General features: G+C 37.3%; 1 long non-coding RNA gene across 1 annotated transcript; it reads left to right on the plus strand.

Moving 5' to 3' along the window:
• The first annotated feature begins 8,588 nt into the window (after positions 1-8,588).
• On the plus strand, positions 8,589-11,797 carry LOC130454670 (uncharacterized). Its single transcript, XR_008912496.1, has 2 exons — positions 8,589-8,744; positions 11,515-11,797. It is a non-coding gene; the product is annotated as an uncharacterized LOC130454670 (long non-coding RNA).
• The last annotated feature ends 8,960 nt before the right edge of the window (positions 11,798-20,757 follow it).

The following is a 20,757-nucleotide window of genomic DNA, read 5'->3' on the forward strand; positions in this document are numbered from 1 at the left end:
CTACTAAAAGCAATGTAATGATCCAGGACAATGCTGAGGGACTTATGAGAAAGAATGCTAGCCATATCTGTAGAAAAAATTATGGGAGTAGAAATCCAGAAGAAAACATATGATTTATCACTTATTTATATGAGTATATGTTTTAGGGGTTTGAGATTTTAAAGTTTACTCTACAAAAAATGAATATTATAGAAATAGAACTTGAGTAATTATATATGTATAACCCAGTGAAATTGCTTGTCAATTCTTGGAGAGGGGACAGAAGAGGCAAGGGAGACAACAAGAATCATGTAACCATGGGAAATTTAGAAGTAAATAAATAAATATAACTTGTAATTTTAAAAAAGAATGATTGCCCCCATGTAAAAAATATCAGAATTGTTCTATTATTCTCCAGAAAGCAGAATTTGGACAAATAAGTGGATGCTGAAAAGATTAAAGTAAGGAAAAAATTAGCTTCTGACAATCAGTGCAATCTCCAAATGGAATGGGCCACTTTAGGGGTTCATAAGTTTTCTTCACTGAACATATTAAAAAACAGTCTAAAAGCTCACTTGGCAGATATATTATCAGGAAGGATTTGTTTCTAGATGGCAGTTGGGCTAAGTGAAAGCTGAAAGCTCTTGTTGATTGGTAATTCTGTGAAGATACAGTCCCTGGCCTTGGGGAATATCACTGAGCACACTTGAGTAGCTCTACATACAAGGAATCATGTGTATGTGTGCAAGACACTACATTACAAAAGAGCTTGAGTACTCGCCGAGCATGTGTCAGTGGCATAACTAAAAGTTGAACTCCAGCTAATAATATCCCTAATCAAGGAACATTCAGGCCTTCCTCCCCCAGATCCAACTCCAGTGCCTCATTATTGGCATGGGAAAGGAACTGAAAAGACATCACCAGATAGATGTGTGACCAGAAAAAGAAATGAGCTGGTTATTTCTGGTCTGAAGGTGCCCCCCGGATTCTGAAAGAACTAAGTCAAAATATTCTACCAAGTTGGAAAAGTTCCAGGCACAGGAATGGTGACAAATCATGTCTCTTTTCCAGGACCAGCCTAACTAAGTAGGAGGGACCTGGCACTAGTAGGCCATAGCAACCCAGGTAACAAAAACAATACCAAATGGTCCTCAGACTTACATGGCATCTTTCTATTTTTGCACTGATGAAGGCAGGATGAATGCAAAGAGAATGGAGGGCATCAAGAATAAGACATTATCTCTAAACATCAACTGGTCTCTTAGAAGTCTAAATTGTGTTCCTTACCCAGTGATTTAATGGGCATCATATCCATTGGGAAGTGGCTAGGCAAGTTGTGGCAGATGATTATGTTGAACACTACTGCACCATATGAAATGATGAGAAGGTGAAATTAAAAACAAAAACATGGAAAGACCTACCTGAAGTTAAGAAGAGTGAAAAGAGCAGCACCAAGAAATAGCAACAGAAATATTGTTTGAAGAATGACTTGTGTGTGTCCACCTCCAGGGAAAGAACTAATAGAGAAATAAGTAAGACATAGTTTTAGATATATGTAGATCTTTTAGTCAAATAATGCCTTCTCTAATGGGGGGGGGGGGGGGGGAGGGAGGGAGTTACCTGGGGATTTTAATGCAACAAATAAACAAATAAATAAACTTGTTTTTAAGAACTAGCCTTATCTATGTTGATATTATTGGGATAAATGAAAATAGAAGATGGAAGGAAATTATGGTCCCCCACAAGCAAAGACTTCCTAATGAAAGTATGAGGAGGAAAAGACAGGCTTTTACACATCATTCTAGAGTAGATTCGATGTGTTCCTCATCTGTTGTTTTGTATTGTTTGTTTCTCTCCTCTCTGGCACCTTTTCACTAACTGTTCCCCATACTAGAAAGTTCCCTCTGCTTTCTCTGGCTTCCTTCAAGTCTCAGCACAAATCCCAACTATTGCAAGAAGCTTTTTCTGGTTCTTCCACTGTACTAACAATTAGAGCAATCCCCAAATGGAATGAACCACTTTAGTCCTGTAAGAAATTACCATTATGCAGCCCTACTCTTTGGGGGTTGTTATTCAGCTTCACCTTCTAACTGAGTTATTAAGAACAATATCTAAGGCTTATCTGTATACGGGGGACATGTGCACTATGGGAGGGCACCCTGAAGACCTAGCCTCTAGGCCAGCAGTTCTCAACCTCTCAATTTGTAGCAATGAGAATACATAATGCATATCAGGTATTTACATTCCGAATCATAACTGTAGCAAAATTACAGTTTTGAAGTAGCCACCAAAATCATTCTTTGGTTTGGGGTCACCGCAACATGAGGAACTGTATTGCGGGGTCACGGCATTAGAAAGGTTGAGAACCACTGCTCTAGTCCCACATGACTCCTGGCACCTGGAAGACTGGCCTCTGATCCAGACTGAGGTCAAGTCCAGCCAATCAGAGAGACCCAGAAAAGTGACATCACAGAGGTCATAAGTTTCAGGTCCCTGCAAAAGAAAGCTCTCTTTGGCATGGAAAAGACAGTGAGAAGAGACAGCTAGGGGACTGTAAGCATAAAAGGAAGAGCTGGCCACAAGTGGCTAATACCTCTTCTTTCTCTGATCCACTCTTTTATATTTGATAATCGTTAATTAAGATACAGTCTCCAGAGAAGGCTCATATTAGCAGTCCGTTGCTTTCCCTCTGACATTCCCTCTCATTTACCCTGTATAGCTCTTATATGTACATAATTGTTTGACTTCTTTTTCTCCCATCAAATATAAGTTCCTTAACCATGTGGATTGTCTTTCATCTCTTTTTGTATCCCTAGTTGTTTACATAGGCACACAGTGAGTGATAAATGCTTGCTGACTGACTGACTGATTAATAAATATTATTGATGACTATTCTTTTCCCTATTCTTCTGGCACTGCTGCAAAGCTACCAGTCACAAAACACCAAAGCATGCATCTAATTAATATTGTAGGTCTTCCAAAGGACAACGAATAGTTTTATGGTGGGTAAAAGTCCAATGAAACATCTAACAATGAGAAATTGTACCAGGAAAGGAACTTTCAAAACATCTTCAAGTAGGTAGGTGTTCACCAGATAAAGAAATGGACTGGTTATTTAGCAAGAGTAACAGATAAATAGTGGAAAACATGCATGCCTTATTGGTATCCACACAAAGCCAAGAGATGTCAAGGAAGACCCTTCATTCATTGGTTTGATCTTCTATAGAGGTCTTGAGGAAGACAAGCACAGAAGTCAGATAGAATGAAAAGGCATGGAAAGATCACAATCTTTACCCTTCACATATACATACATACATATACACACATGCACACATAAATATATAAATATGTATATATATATACATATACATATATATATATATATATATATACACACACACACACACACACATATACAGTAAGGTTACAGATCCACTGAAGTTTCCAACCAGCAAAATTATGATTCTTTGGTATGTAGTTCTCTTGTCCAAATTCATAAATTTTAAAAAATATGTCTTGCCTTTATTAACATTACTACTACTCATAAATAAGTGAAACTGCTTAAAATTAGCAAGCAATTTGAATTTCATAAATGTTGCATATTTAAAGAAAGAACCCATACTCAGACAAGTTTTTTTACATGCTGACACTTCCAATAAAGGTTTAAAACAATTCACAATAGAGTAGAAACAAAACTCTGGTTCATGATTTTGCTAACTATTCTTCTATAAAGAGAAGTCGGCCAACATTCCTTCTTTAGCCAATGTTCATGTAGAAGCATGTGCATAGAATTTCAATGTAGAAACACCTTTGATGTCATTTAATTGATCACTCCCATTTTTCTAGATGAGGAAATAGAAGCCTAAAAGGTTAAGAAACTCATAGAAGGTCAGTAGAAGTGGCTGAGCCCTCATTTGAACCCAGGTCTTCTGAACCTAAATTCTGTGCTCCTTCTTCTGCAATCTATTATCTCTCATAGAATGCCTTATAGTATAGTAGCACCTTAGAGTTAAAAAATTTTATAATAACCAAACTCACTTCACCAACTGACACCAGCATTTGATCCTAATAGTGTTCTATAAGTACATTAAACACCATGATTTTTATTGTTATTTTGAAGGATGATTCCTCTCTAGAATATTCAGATTGGTTTTGCTCCTGTAATAATGTCCGTTTCCTGACATGTCTTCCTTTGGCCAATGGACATTGACATCTACTGAAGGCTTACTTGGCATTATCTAAGGGACTTGGGAAAGTAGATGGATCATATTTGTTTGGGATAGGTTTGTTTTAGCTTTTAAAGCAATCAAGTTTCCTTTAATCTATTAGTTTGTTTTATATGCCAGGACTCCAAAAAGAAAGACAGACAGAGGGAGGTGGAGGGAGAGAGGAAGAAAGGGGAGAAAAGGGGAAGAGAAAAAGGGAAGGGAAAGGGAGAGAGATGTTGGGGGAAGAAAGAGAAGGAGGGACAGAGAAAGGGAGGGAGGGAAGAAAGAGAGGGATAGACAGAGAGAGCGGGGGAGACTCTTCCTTGATTGACAGATTACAGTACAGAACTTAGATCACTTCAACAATTGTTTTCTTCAAGATATTTTATCACAATGGGTCTCAGTCTCAGGAATCTAGACCTTCAGGACAAACACAATTATGGTCATTGTTCAGTTCTGTCCAACTTTTCATGAGCCTGAGGATCATATTGTCCATAAGGTTTTCTTGGCAAAGATACTAGAGTGATTTATGAATTCCTTTCTCTAGTGAATTAGGACAAATAGAGGCTAAGTAACTTGCCCAGGATTATACATGTAATAAGTGTCTGGGGTTGGATTTGAACTCAGGTGTTCCTCACTCCAAGCCCAGAATTCTATCCATAGCTCCATGGATGTACGTGTATTCTAAACCTTATCATTTTGATCTCAATTTTATAAATAAAAGCAGTATGATAGAGCAGATAAAATTGTGGACATCGGGTCAAGAGTAATTAGGTTGCCCTCCTCAGATGTGTACTAGCCATGTGATCCTAGGTAAGTCACTTAACCTCCCCCAACCTCAATTTCCTAATCTATAAAATGTGGATAATAGTAGTATTTAACTCAAAGGGATATGAGTTAGGCAAATGAAATAACATGTAAAAATCTTTCATAAACTTGAAAGAATTGTATAAATGTTAAATAGTATTATTAAACAGACCTTCCATACAATGAGGAAAATATTTTTTATGTAGACTGTGAAGATACAATTAACTCTCCCCTGCCCATTTTTAGATTTAATCACCAAAAGCATATACACCCCACTTATACTTCAGTGGGGGAGGTCTGTGACCTACATGTGCGATAGTGGGTGATGAATCAGAATCAACTGACTGGCCCCTGGGCAGTCCTAAGCAAAACTTTAGCTGTAATTGGTACATGCCAAATGGAAGAAAGTCACAGGAAGTGATGAAAAGAAATGGTCTTTAAAAATGCCAAGAACTTCCTGTGAAGAGGTCTTTGGAGGAACTCTAACTGAGGATCTAGGACTGCTCCTACTTTCCTTAAAACTACCATGTGGGATGAGTGAAAAAGACTGATTCCTTTCCTAGATTTTCTGAAGGGACTAGCCTCAGGAGACACCTACCCTCTTGAGAGGGGCTCCCTGCATCTCAGGTCCTCCACTCAAGGCTGAGGTCCCTCCAGCTAAGGGCTATTTAGCTCTGCCTGGGTTGAGCCAGGGGCAGGAGCCAAATACTTAGTGTGTAAGCTAGATACCTTACCCCATCCTCTCTCTGATTTTCTTACTTTCACTCTTTCTATATTTTATAAATAAATTGTTAAAATAAATCTCTTTGGAAATTGACTGAATTCCTGGTGACCCTATTCTTAAATAATCCAGTGCAACTTTTTATAAAAACCCCTCACATTTCTACCCTTTGCAAGACATAGGTATGAGTGCGAGTGCCTGAAGAAGCAGATGACTTCAGGGGCAAATCTATGCAGCCCCTTCATTTGACACAAGAGCAAACTAGAGCCTAGGGAGATGAGATCACTTGCTCAGAGGAAGTTTTTGTCAGAGGAAGATTTTGAATGGCATCTCCCTGCTGCTAGCCATTTATGAAACACTGTCTCTATCAATGACTAGTTTAGAAATGTATGGTGATACTGTTGTGAATAATTAAATACAAACTTACTTATCACTCAATACTTAGTAGTTTTTTGCCATTGTATTTTTCAGTCATTTCATAATTGGGTTATAACTACTATCATATGGAATGGATGCCTGTGATTTTTTTTAACCTTGAAAAAGTTGTAAATTATTTATATCTCTATTTGAAAACATGTAAGGCTCTGAAAGAATCATTTGAGACTGAAAGTCCTGGTTCAATAATTGATTCTGGGATCCCAGATTTAGAACTAGAAGGGATATCGGGGTAATGTAATCCAACCTTCTTTCTACAGACAGGGAACTAAGGGCTAGTGAAGTGGCTTGATTCAAGTCACACCAAAGTAAGCAATATGAGGGATCTAAGACTTTTTTTAAACTTTCCTCTTCCATCTTAGAATCAATACTGAGGGTGTGGGGGAGGTAGTTGGGTGGCCCAGTGGATTGAGAGCCATCCCCAGAGACAGGAAGTCCTGGGTTCAAACCTGACTTTGGAAACTGTGGAAGTGAGAAATTGAGAATGGTTTGTAGCAGGTAGTAGAGCTTGGAGTAGCTGAGACTGATGACCTGTCATTCAAATTAGAGCATTCTGTTTGGAATATGATGGGGAAAGAGCAGTTGGAGGAAGGAGCAAACCAACTGAAGGCTGGACCTTTTGACTGTTCCTTTGTCTTTTGGAGACTGAAGCCTGAAGGTGGTCTCTGGGCTTTTGAAGACAGAAGAAAGAAGGACAAAGTCCATCTCTCTCTCTCTCTCTCTCTCTCTCTCTCTCTCTCTCTCTCTCTCTCTCTCTCTCACTGGTTAGCTCTGTTGTGATAGTGACTGAACTTCCAGATCTATCAGCCCATTTCTCCAAGTTGAACTATATTCCACCATCCTTCAACCCAAGACTCATTCTAGTATTAGGGGAAACCCCAAACCCTCTTTCCTTCTATTTCTTTATTGTTTCCTGTCTTCCTCAATAAATCCCTTACTTAGATAGAGAAGAGAAAGAGTATTTCATTTGAGACATCATAAATTCACCCTGAGTTGATTTAGAGAAACCAGAAGGAGAATCAACAAGAAGGTGGAGGGAATAAGGGGGGAAGGGAGGAAAGAAGATAACAGCCTGATCTTTAGTTATTAACTTTACCATTGAAAATAGTCCCCTATTACAAAACTTCCTAGCTGTGTGACCTGGGCCAGTCATTTAACCCCTTTTGCCTAGTCTTTACTACTCTTCCACCTTGGAACCAATTCATAGTCTTCTTTCCTTCCTTCTTCCTTCCTTCCTTTTTTCCTTTATCTTCCTTCCTTCCTCTCTTCCTTCCTCTCTTTCTTTCTTTCTTTCTCTCTCTCTCTTTCTTTCTTTCTCTCTCTCTTTCTCTCTTTCTTTCTTTCCCTCTCTCTTTCTTTCTTTCTCTCTCTCTTTCTCTCTCTCTCTTTCTTTCTTTCTTTCTTTCTTTCTTTCTTTCTTTCTTTCTTTCTTTCTTTCTTCTTTCTTTCTTTCTTTCTTTCTTTCTTTCTTTCTTTCTTTCTTTCTTTCTTTCTTTCTTTCTTTCTTTCTTTCTTTCTTTCTTTCTTTCTTTCTTTCTTTCTTTCTTTCCCTTCCCTCTTAGAATCAATACTGGGTATAGGTTCCAAGGCAGAAGAGTAATACAAGCTAGACAATGGGGTTCAGTGAATTGCCCATGGTCACACAGCTAGGAAGTTTCTGAGGCCAGGTTTCAACCCAGGACATCCATCTCTGGGCCTGGTTCTCAATTCACTGAGCCACCCAACTGCCTCGGAGACCCTTTCTTTTTATTCTAATCCCAGAATTCTTTCCATGGGGTCTCCTCCCTTTCCTTATAGAATCTTGAAAAAACACCCAAAGCTTCCCAACATTATTCATCTCTAAGCCCTTTATTGAGAATCCAACTAGAACTTAGCCCATCTAAGTTGGCTCACTTTTACTTTATCTCTAGTCTTTGGAAAAATACACACACCTGTATGCAGACATGCACACACCCCAAGTGCCTTTTGATTTTGTGCCACTCTAATTCTAAATCTATTTTTCATGAGTCTAGGAATGTATTATTCATCAATCATCTGTAAAATGAGCCATCTGCTAAACTTCAAAACATCTCACAATATGAGACAATGAGATCTCTTCACCAAAGGCCAGGAGCCCTGTGAAGAATGCTTAAGAGAATTTACATTTAGATATGGGTAAAACAACAACAACAAACTACAGAGCTAAATTATGACCTGAACAGATTAAATAGAATGACAATGATTTAATTAAAACACAAATAGAATGTGGAAATCTGCTACTTGTAGGTTCATGTCTGGGTTTTCTGTGCCGCACATTTAAGTTTAGCTGATGTGCAATAAGTAATATGTAATGCAATTCCACCTTGATTCCAAATGAGTTGTATTATGACAGCACAATAGACAATTTTTGTTTTATTTTGGGGGAATGCTAAGGAGAATTTGAGTAATGGCCATGAATCATAGAGAGTATCCAGGCCATCTGCCTGACACCTTAGGGAAAGGAAGCTGGATAGGGGCTCCAACATGAATTCATCACTCACCAGGTTCAGCAGAGTCTATTAAAGCTCCTAGATGAATGCTTCTCTTAGGCAGTTGGCAGTGCCATTGAACCTAAGGTAAGTGGCAACTTAGCAGTTTAAACCCATTCTTTATTTTAGTCTTTCATTAAAGGGATGAACCTTTTTTCTTCATTTTGAAGTTTTTGAAGCCCATTTTAAAAAATGTGAGTCTCTCTTTTTCCTGATAGAATTTTCTATAGCAAAACATATGCTTGCTCTATTACTTGTAGGCAAAAATAAAACAACCAGTATACCCTGTTATAGGGCAAAGGCAGGATGTCCAATTAATAGGATCCAAAGTGTCCTCTCAGAATTAGGGTACTAGATGAATGAAGCCCTCCTCCCCTCCATCCTGATTCCTTCTAGAGGGGTAACTATGATAGTGAAGACATCATCAGAGACTCTCAAAAATTCCTGCCACTTGGATCTGAGCAAGGTAATACAGTATATCCAAAGTGGAAGAAGCCATGATTTGAAGAAAGACATTATAGGAAAGTAGAAAGAGTAATCAACCTAGAGATCTGGGTCTGGGTCCTGATATCACTGATTAGATGCATGAATTTGAGGAAATCACCCTTTTTATTTTCAGTTTCCTCATCTGCACAATGAAGGGGAAAATGTTAAGGCTTCTTTCTAGCTTTGGAGTTCTTTGATAAATTTAGAGCACTTCGTGTTTCTCTGATAAACATATCATATTCTTATTTTTTCCAAAATGCATACCTTCCATCAAAGAATCAATATTGTGTATTGATTCCAAGGCAGAAGAGCAATAAGTCCTAGACAACTGGGGTTAAATGATTCGCCCAGGGTTACACAGGAAGAATCCGAAGCCATCTTTGAACCCAGGACCACCCATCTCTAGGTCTGGCTCTCAGTCCACTGAGCCACTGATCTGCTACTGACCTTATCATATTCACCTTTGTATTCATCTCACTGACCCTATTGAACTTACAATCGATGTTTTTTTTTTTTTTTTAATGTGAGGAGGGAGCAGCTAGGTGGTTCAGTGGATCAAGAACTAGACCTAGAGATGAGAGGTCCTGGATTCAAATCTGGCTTGAGATACTTCTTGACTAAGTAATCCTGGGCAAATTACTTAATCCCAATTGATTAACCCTTGCTACTCTTCTGTCTTGGAACTGATACTAAGAGAAAAGGGAAGTATTATTTTTTAAGATCATCAGGGGGCAGCTAGGTAGCTCAGTAGACTGAGAGTCAGGCTTAGAGATGGGAGGTTCTGGGTTCAAATCTGGCCTCAGACACTTCCTAGCTGTGTGACCCTGGGAAAGTCACTTAACTCTCATTGCCTAGCCCTTACAACTCTTCTGCCTTGAAACCAATATATAGTATTGATTAAACAAAAAAGACCATCAATTTGGAGGTGAAAAGGATTTTCTCTGAATTTCACCACTAGGAATCATCTGTATCCCCTTTCTGCCCCTTTGGGATGCTTCTCCTATTGGTGAGTTTTTTCCCAAGGCTCCAATCAAAATCATAGCTCTGATTCCATATACCTGAACTACATATTATAATCCATACATTGGTCAAAAAGCACCTCATCTTCTGAGTCAGGGGAGGGATACTACTTCACAAAGAGAAGCTAGAGATCTCAGAACACAAACATGAAGCTCCTATGTATGTTTGAGAAGAAAGAACAGGGAAGAAGTTCATTTCAATCTACTTCCTATTCCAATTCATTTTCCTTACTCTAAGTGTAAACTATGTTTTTCATATTGCTGAAGGATAGCAAGCACTGTCAATATCCTCCAAATTTAGCCGGTTGGAGCAAATGTTCAGTTTCCTACCTTTAGGTCACATGATAAGAGAATCCAGTTCCATACAAAGACATCAAAGGTCCTGGAAGAGTTGAACTTCTCCTGTTTCTTGCCAGTTAGGACTGTCTCAGGTTATAATCACTTGGGCTCTCACAGGATCTATCATGTCATGCCTTTTAGAATGATTTCTAGAAAAATCAGGGGACTAGCCTCTTAAAAAGACTGGATAATTCAGTGAAGCCTCATCTCTTCATAGGGAAGGAAAAACTAGATGAATTCTCAAAAATTTGATTGCTTGCTGAAACATTCTTTTCAGAGTATTCTCCATGATATAACATGGCCAGTGATGGCAGGCAAGAGACAATGGAAAGGGAATTTCAGAGAATTTCAGGGAAATCCTTAGCCATTCTTATTTAATTTCCAACTCTCCAACAATTTCCTCCAACTACTTTCCCCATCCTGGAGAAACTTCATCATGAGGTCTCTACTAATTATTAATTAGTGACCACCTCTCCCAAACCACAATTTTAGGAAAATCCGGTCATGCTTTAATTCTCTCCCTACTCGTCTCCTCTCCCTCACTTTGCCCCATTTCCTTGCTGTTCTACTTCCCCCTCCTTTCTGTACTCACTCCCATTTTTGGAATCCTAATTAAATTAATTCCACTGTTGTTCTTGAATAAGATATGCCAGTCTACTATCCAAGGAATCCGCTCGCTATCCCTGTAATTTTTCCAGACCAACGTGTCCCTCCTTGGGCACCACTTCTTTTAAAATGTTATCTACCCTATTAGAATGAAAGTCCCAAAAAGGACTTTTTCCTCCTCTTTTTGTGTGCCCTGAGTTTAGCACAATTTTTGGCACATAGTAAATGCTTAATTGATGATTGTTCATTCATTTATGATTTATGGCAGGCAGGAGAGAATAAACTTAAAATTGAAAACACATTCACATATACACACTCAGTTCAGTTTTCTAAAAAAGTATGATAGAGATCTTAGTTGGCCTGGGCACTGACCTGTCATGATCATTCTCTCCTTTCTCTTCCCACAGCCCTATTAAACTTGGCCCAGCATCCAGTGGCTCATTCCCAGAAGGCTTCATTTTCTGTCAATTGTCGAAGGTTACTCAGTCAGCTGAAGAAAACCCTGCAGATGTGTGAGCTAATTAATGTCTTACACCTGTTCTCTCTACATAACTGCGAGATACCCCCAGCAGGTAGCCTGTGGCCATGAGATCATTTTACTCCTTTTGTGTATATTGCTGTATGTTGCTATGATGTCTAGGGTGAGGTTTCCCCAAATTAGTTGTGAAGCAATAAAGTATTATCATATCAGATTTATGATTCTCCCTTAATCGTCCTATTTATATTCTGCATAACGTGATGTCATAACCCAGTAGAGTTTGTATCCTTAAGAAGACCTTGAAAGGGGCTAGAATAGGAATGATTAATAAGTGAACTCTTCCAAATCAGTAAGAGTAGGGATGGTAATCACTGACATTTACTCTAAGTTTTACAAAGATCTTTATACTCATTACCTCAACAATTCAACATTACTGTATCTCCCAGAAGTCAGTGTTACCAGTAATATTATCTAAATTTGCATATCAACAAACTAAAGGATTTAAAGTGATTTAGGGTCCCCCCCAACCAGGGCCATACAATCTCAATATTACAAAAGCCATTTCTGTATATAGTGAAAGGTGGAATATAACTCTGCTCAATATGTGAGCCAAATATGGTTTTGTCCCCAAAACCTGGCCAAAAAAAGGTTAAAAAAATTAAAAGCCAAGATCATCATCTAATGTTATTATTATAAAATTATATTTTATTATTTAATACTCCACTTAATATTTATTATAAAAATATGTTAAGGAAGAATGTTGGTAAATAAAATATAGCAATAAATTTCCAAAATATTCATAGCTCACAATCAATAAAGGAGGGAGACAACAGGCAAACAAATGTAAAAGCAATATGTAGATATAGATATATAGATAGAGGGTTGCCTCAAAGGGAAAATGCTAAATTTAAGGAGGAATGGAAAGGGCTTCTTATGAAAGGTACAATTTTGAAGGAAGGAAAGAAGTTTCCTTCAAGAAATTCACATTCATTCATATTTGAAAATCATTTCAAGGTAAAGGAATAAAAAGATTTTTTCCTTGATATGATAAAAGTTATTTACATGAAATAAAAAAGCTATAACTTAAGGCCTTTCTTATTTTATTGTGCTTCTACCTAGCTTAATATATTCCTCCAAAAACTCAGATAGATATGCTATTTCTAACCTGAAAAAAGACTAGTAGGAAAAAATGTCTTATGTAGGGGAAAGTCTGCTTTTCAAAAATAAACCCTTACCTCCTGTCTTAGAATCAATACTATCAGTTCTGAGGCAGAAGAATAATAAGATTTAGGAAAATAAGGAATAATAAGACCTAAGGTTAAGTGACTTGCCCAGGTTCACCCAGGAAGTGTCTGAGGCCAGATTTAAACCTAGGACTTCCCATCTCTAGATCTGGCTCTCTGAGCAAACCAAAAAATAAACAAGAAAGAAGTAAAGGAAGAGAATGAAATCTTAGAAAAGTTAGAACTAATAAATCTCTGGAGAGAATTGAATGGGAGTAGAAAGGAACATATCTTCTTTTCAGCAGTACATGGCTCCTACACAAAACCTGAGCATGTATTAGGGCATAAAACTCTCACAACCAAATGCAGAAAAACAGAAATAATAAATGCATCACTTTTAGAACATAATGCAATAAAAAAATTATACTCAATAAAGCTCCATGGAAAGATAAATCCAAAATTAATTGGAGACTAAGTAATCTAATGCTAAAAAAAAAGATGGGTCAAAGAAAATTTATAGAAATGACCAATAATTTTATTAATGACAACTGTAGGAGTTAAATTTAATGGTTGGACTAAAATATGAAAATTATCAATAATATGGTGGTCACCATTTTAAAGGATTATTGCTCAAAGTCAAAATGACTTTTAATAGCTTTTATTTACAAAAGGGGTGGAAAGAGTGAAAGTAGAGTAATATGAAAGGTAGAGAAGATATTTAGCCTATCTAACTAAATATTGCTCTGGTGCTTGACTGAGCCAGAACTTGTTGACCTTCAACTGGAATTAAACTCTCTCCAGGAGTCAAGAAAGAACAGTCAGCTATTCACTCATTGAAGTTCCCTCCAAGAGGTAGCTCCATGACTGGAGATGAAGACAATAATATGTGGGCTCCTCAAGCCCACTAACCTCTGAAGTTGACCTTCTGAAGTTGATTTCAAGCCAACTCTCCCCAGAAGACAATCTCCAGGAGGCAGTCCCAGGAGACTATCTCCACAAGTCTCTCTCAAACTGAAGAATTCATGGCTTTTATGGTGACTTCTTGTCCCTTTCACTCTTCACAGGTGCCAATTACAGCTTCCAAATTGTCTAGCACTGCCCAGGGGACAGTGTCTGTGGGAACCAGTTCTCACCTTCTGGAGCAGTAAATACTCATCAAAAAGGTTCACACATTCCTGGCTGATTGAGTTTCTAAGGGTGTGAATTCTCTAAGTGGTTTGTAAATTCTTCCACCTAGTGCGAAAGGTAGGGTATTCAAGCTTTTGTTGATTCAATTCAAAAGTAGACAAAGAAGAGTTAATCCTGTCTTCACAATCTAGTGAGGTGCTAAGTAGGTGTACTTAAATTATTGTTAACCAAACTGTTAACTCAAAAATAGACAAAGGGAATGAAGGTTTCCCTGTCATAAGTGTAAACTCAGAATAGACAAAGAGAATAAAGAATTCCCTTTTCACACAATGACAATGATAGACAACATATCAAAATTTATGGGACACATCAAAAGCAATATGAGGGGAAATTTTAGATCTCTAAACCCTTACATAAGTAAAATAGAGAAAATGCAGATCAGTAAATTGGGCTTACAACTACAAAAATTAGAAAAAGAACAAATTAAAAATCCTCATTTAAAAATTAAATTGGAAATCCTAAAAATTAAAAGAGAAATTAATAAAATTGAAAGTAAGAGAACCATTGAAACAATAAATAATACTGAGAGCTTATTTAATGAAAAAAATTAAAATAAACAGGGCTGGTTAATTTTATTTTTAAAAAGGAAAGAAAAAAACAAAATAATGAATATCAAAAATGAAACAGATGAACTCATCACCACCAATGAAAAGGCAATTAAAGCAATCATTAAAAGCTATTTTGACCAGTTACATGCCAATAAACTTAATAATCTAAGTGAAATGCATGAATTTTTACAAAAATACAAATGGTCCACATTAGCAACAGAGGAAACAGAATCCTTAAATAATATCATACATATCATAAAAAGAAACTGAACAAGCCATCAATGAATGAACTCTTTAAGAAAAAATATCCATGGCCAGTGAATTTTATCAAACATTTAAAGAACAATTAATCCCAATTCTACATAAACTATTTGGGAAAATAGGAAGAGAAGGAATCTTACCAAATTCTTTTTTATGAAACTAATATGGTACAGTTACCTAAGCAAGGAAGAAAATAGAGAAAGAAAATTATAGGACAATTTCATTAATGAATATAGATGCAAAAATTTTACATAAGACATTACCAAAAATATACCAATATGTCACAAGGATCATTCACTATGAACAGGTGGGATTTATACCAGGAATCGAGGGCTGGTTTAATATTGGGAAAACTACCTATCTAATTGATCACATCAATAACTAAACTAACAAAAATCACATGGTTATCTCAATGAATGCAGAAAAGATCTTTGACAAAATATAACAACCATTCCTATTAGAAACACTAGAAAGCATAGTAATAAATGGGTCATAACTTGAAATGATAAGTAGTATAGACCTAAAACAGTGGTTCTCAACCTCTCAATTTGTAGCAATGAGAATACATAATGCATATCAGGTATTTACATTCCGAATCATAACTGTAGCAAAATTACAGTTTTAAAGTAGCCACCAAAATAATTTTTTGGTTTGGGGTCACTGCAACATGAGGAACTGTACTGCAGGGTCATGGCATTAGAAAGGTTGAGAACCACTGACCTAAAACCTTTAGCAATTATCTATAATGGGAAGCCTTCCTAATAAGATCAGGAGTGAAACAAGATGTCCATTATCACCACTATTATTTAATATTGTATTAGAGATGCTAGCTTTAGGGGGCAGCTGGGTGGCTCAGTGGATTGAGAGCCAGGCCTAGAGATGGGAGGTCCTAGGTTCACATCTGGCCTCAGACACTTCCTAGATGGGTGACCCTGGGCAAGTCACTTAATCCCCATTGCCTAGCCCTTACCACTTTTCTGCCTTGGAGCCAATACACAGTATTGACTCCAAGATGGAAGGTAAGGGTTTAAAAAAAAAAAGAAAAGAAATGCTAGCTTTAGCAATAAAGAAAAAAAGAAATGGAAGGAATTAAAGTAGGCAATGAAGAATTGAAACTTTCACTTTTGCAGATGATATGATAGTATACTTTAGAGAATCCTAGAGAATCAACTAAAAAAACTAGTTGAATAACTTTAGTAAAATTTCAGGATACAAAATAAATCCACAAAAATAATCAACATTTCTATATATTACCAACAAAGTCGAGCAGCAAAAATTAGAAAGAGAAATTCCATTTAAAATCACTCTAAATAATATAAAAACCTGGGACTTGCCAAGGCAAACAGAAATTATATGAAAACAATTACAAAATACTTTTCAAATGGATAGAGTCAGATCTAAATAATTGGAATAATATTAATTACTCATGAATAGGCTTTGCTAATATAATAAAAATGACAATTGTACCCTAAATTTATTCATGTATTCAATGCCATACTAATCAAACTATAAAATAATTATTTTGTGGAACTAGAAAAAATAGTAACAAAATTTATCTGGAAGAACAAAAGGTCAAGAATATTAAGGGAACTAATGAAAAAAAATGTGAAGGAAGGAGGCCTAGCAGTACCAGATCTCAAACCATACTATAAAGCAGCAATCATTAAAACAATCTGGAACAGGATAAGGAACAGAATGGTAGATCAATGGAAGTAGATTAGATACATAATATACAGAGATAAATTATTTTAGCAACCAGTGTTTGATAAACCTCAAAATCCCAGCTTTTGGAATAAGAACTCTCTCTTTAACAAAAACTGCTGAGAAAATTGGAAAACAAGAATGGCAGATAGATCAATATCTCACACCCAATGCCAAGATAAGGTCAAAATAGACATGTAATTTAGATATAAAGAATGATACCAAAACTAAATTAGGGAAACACAAAAGAATTTACCTGGCAAATCTTTGGAGAAGGGAAGTATTTATGACCAAACAAGAGATAGATAGTATTATAAGGTGTAAAATGAATAATTTTGATTATTTTAAATTTTAAAACTTCTGTACAAACAAAACTAATCTAACCTAGATTAAGAGAGAAACAACAAAGGGGGGGATTTTTATAACAGATGTCTCTGATAAAGGTTTAATTTCTCAAATTTATAAAGAACTAAGTAAAATTTATAAGAATATAAGCCATTCACCAACTGACAAATGGTCAAAGGATATGAATAAGCAATTATCAGATGAAGAAATCAAAGTCATCAACAATCATATGAAAAAATGTTCTAAATCACTCTTGATTAGAGAAATACAAATTAAAATAATGCTGAGGTACTGCCTCACACCTATTGGTTTGGCCAATATGGCAGTAAAGGAAAATGGTAAATGTTGGGAGAGGATATGGCAAAATTGGGACACTAATGTACTGTTGGTGGAGTTGCGAATTGATCCAACCATTCTGGAAGGCAATCTAAAACTATACCCAAAGGGCTATAAAACTGTGCATATCCCTTGGTCCAGTAATGCCCCTATTGCATCTGTATCCCAAAGAGATCATAAAAAAGGGAAAGGCCCTACTTATACAAAAAAAAATATTCATAGCTGTTCTTTTCGTAGTGCCAAAGAATTGGAAAATGAGGGGACGTTCATCAATTGAGGAATGGCTGAACAAATTGTGGTGCCTGTTAGTAATGGAATACTATTATGCCATAAGAAATAAGTAAAATAATTTCAGAAAATGCTGGAAAGATCTGTACAGAACTGATGCAGAGCGAAATATGCAGAATTGGGAGAACATTGTACACAATAACAACAATATTGGATGATAATTATCTCTGAAAACTTGGCTATTCTCAGCAATGTAATAATCCAGGATATCAAATAAAAGAGTAGTCTGGCCAGAGTTATAAGCATTTACTAATAATATGAGAGAGAGAGAGAGAGAGAGAGAGAGAGAGAGAGAGAGAGAGAGAGAGAGAGAGAGAGAAGGAGGGAAACGGAAAGGGAGAGGGAGAGGGAGAAGGAAAGACAGAGGGAGAGGGAGAAGCAAAGGCAGAGTGAGAGGGAGAGGGAGGAGAGGGAGATCAATTTCATCCTTACTAATTTAAGGTAAGATCTAGTCCAGGGTTCAAGCCATCAAGCTTCCATGCTGGCTGCCCCTAGCCAAGCACAGGTCCAGGGAGCCAGTATATTCAAGAGTGGAAATAAAGAGACCTCCATCCTTCCAACCTTTGCCTTATAAATCCTACTGGCTCCTTCCTCCTTACACATTGCACATTAATGCTCATACTGAGACCAGAGGACAGCAGGAAATGCCAGGCCATTATATATGACATTATTCTGTGCCCCAAGAAGGAGGTATTTTACTTCACACATTGGGATAACCCTGAAAGACTCATGATGAGGAAATGCTCTCCACCTCCAGAGAAAGAACTGTTGGAGTTGTCTGTTGGTTTTATTTTGGGGTTTTGGTTATGTATGAGTTTGCTCTTACAACAATGACCAATATGGAAGTATATTGAGTATGGCAATAAAAAAGTGAAAAGAAAAAAGGATTAGAAATTGTTCTATTAAAAAAAAGACAGAAAATTGGATTTGAAGGCAGAGAACTTGGATACAAATTCTTCTCTTTCAATCAACAAGTACCTATGAAGTACCTCTTTAGTGTATTTAAGGTAGCTTGGTGAATTACAAATCCTAGTGACCCCTTTCTTGCAGCAACTGAGATGAAGAGACATCACTTCCACTCCAGGAAATGGTTCTGAGCCCAAGCATTGTTTCTTTTTCTAGGAGGTAGTCCCACCCCTTTAGTGCTTCCCAAATGAAGTGTCAATCCCCCTTGACTTGAATTCCCAAGTTCAATAAGTTTACACTGCCTAACTGTAGCAGCCTTGAGGTTCCTAGAGTTCACACTTCTTGACTCCTATGAATTCACAGGTTTCCTCATACTGATAAGCTCCTGTGTTTGTAAGGAGTGCTATGAAAACATGGAGATGTAGGCCAATGGAGTTTCCAGTACGATGTGATTGGTGCACACAGACTCTGTAGACAGAAGAGTCAGTCTATAGGCAGCTTCTGTCCTTTCCCCTTCCATACCCAATCAGTTCCCAAGTCTTTTCTGGAATCTCTGGCATCCTTCCCTTTCAATCCACTTTCTAGAGTGTCAGAGAATTTGAGATTTGGAGGGAATCTCAGTGATCATTTAGTCTATACCATATATGAAGGTCATCTACAGAAAAAGAGATGTAGGAACTGGTTGTCCATTCTCTGAGGAAGAAAGTCACCACGTGAATCAGAGTTTTATCCTTTTTTTTGCTATTACAGTAACTTAGATTCAGTTTGTCTCCCTGTTTACAATCTTCTTTCTCTCTAATCTGTCTTCTACATAGCTACCAAATACTCTTCCTAAAGCAATTTTACAATTAAAAATAGCTAAGAAACTGCTAAGTGGAATTATAGAACAATAGACTTGTTTTTATTTAAGTATTGTCATGTATTTTAAAAAATAATCTTGACATGTACCATACTTTTTTTTTTAAATTATACATACTACCAGGAAAAGCCTTCATGAGCTTTTAAACAGCTCTGGGAATTTATGGCTCCTGGCCCATGTCTCATCTTCTCTTTTCCCAAATGTGAGTTTCCTTAGATCGGGGTTTGTTTTGTTTCTTTTTGTTGTCTAATATCTTACACAATGTCTGGCAAATAGTTAAGTGGCTAAAAAAATAGCTAAGTTCCATTAAAATGAGTAATGAAGAGTATAAGAAAGGTAAGAGGATTGGGAATGCAAGTGCTTATTTTTACTGCTAGGCATATTTCTTCATTTGGTCAGATATTATCCAATTTCTCTGTAGCTTCTCTGATGAAATCCTGGCATCAGGGGCCCCTGCAAGGGCTGCTGTCAGCAAGTGGGGGAGTGCTAGGATTAGAAGAGGAAGCAGGCATTTGCAACATCATTAATCTGTTTAAAATCTTTTGGAAGGAGGCAGCTACGTGACTCAGTGGATTGAGAAACAGGCTTTGAGATAGGAGGTCCTGAGTTCAAATATGACCAGAGACACTTTCTAGCTATGTGACCCTGAGAAAGTAACAACTCCCATTGTCTTGCGCTTAATGGTCTTCTGCCTTGAAACCAATACCCAATATTGATTCCAAGATAGGAGGTAAGGGTTTAAAAAAAAACAACTTGGGAATTGTGGGAGAAAGGTTGGTCTAGAAGTGAGGAAATCAGGAGACCTGAAAGCTGTGTTGGTTAATTGAATGAGTGAGAATGGATTCTAGGGGGAAAGATTTGAAGTGTGTGTCAGTGACAGCATTGGAAAGAATGTATAGAGAGTGTGAGGGGGTTCTTCAATAAGTTTCTGTGGACACACGAATGAATGAGTGAGTCAGAGTGCCAGGGTGAGTCCTGGCTATGTATGGAGGTCTGGTCTAGTCTGACAGTGGTGTTCCTTGATAGGATCTGGCCACGATTGGGATGGGCTGGGGTGTGGAAGAAAGAAGGCAGACTAAGTCAGATTTGAATTTCTCAAAAGGTCCACATTAGAAGGCCCAATTTCCAGACAGAAGTATCATTTGAACCTTCTGGAATTTAGCCCTGTCTCACTTTTCTAAATCATTATTCTTGTGGGCTCTGCTTGTATATGATTCTTATCGAAGGTTGAAAGAAAAAGACCGAGGAGTGTGAACCTCATCTAGTTCCATCACAGTTGACTTAATATGGCCTCCGTGGTGTCCTCTATCTCACAATCTCTGAAACTATGGAGTTCAATTTGTAGGGAATGTAGCCCCAACCTTAACCCCCAAAATGGGTTTATGCAGATAACTGGGATTAGGACCCCAGGTTCTGAAGGAACAATAACAACAAAAACCAGTCTCCCAGACTAAGAAATTCCACACATCTCCAAAAGGGTTACTTAAGTAAAGCTTCCCCACTATATGACCAGGAAA

This window comes from Monodelphis domestica, chromosome 5 (genome assembly GCF_027887165.1).
Source record: "Monodelphis domestica isolate mMonDom1 chromosome 5, mMonDom1.pri, whole genome shotgun sequence".
NCBI lineage: Eukaryota > Metazoa > Chordata > Mammalia > Didelphimorphia > Didelphidae > Monodelphis > Monodelphis domestica.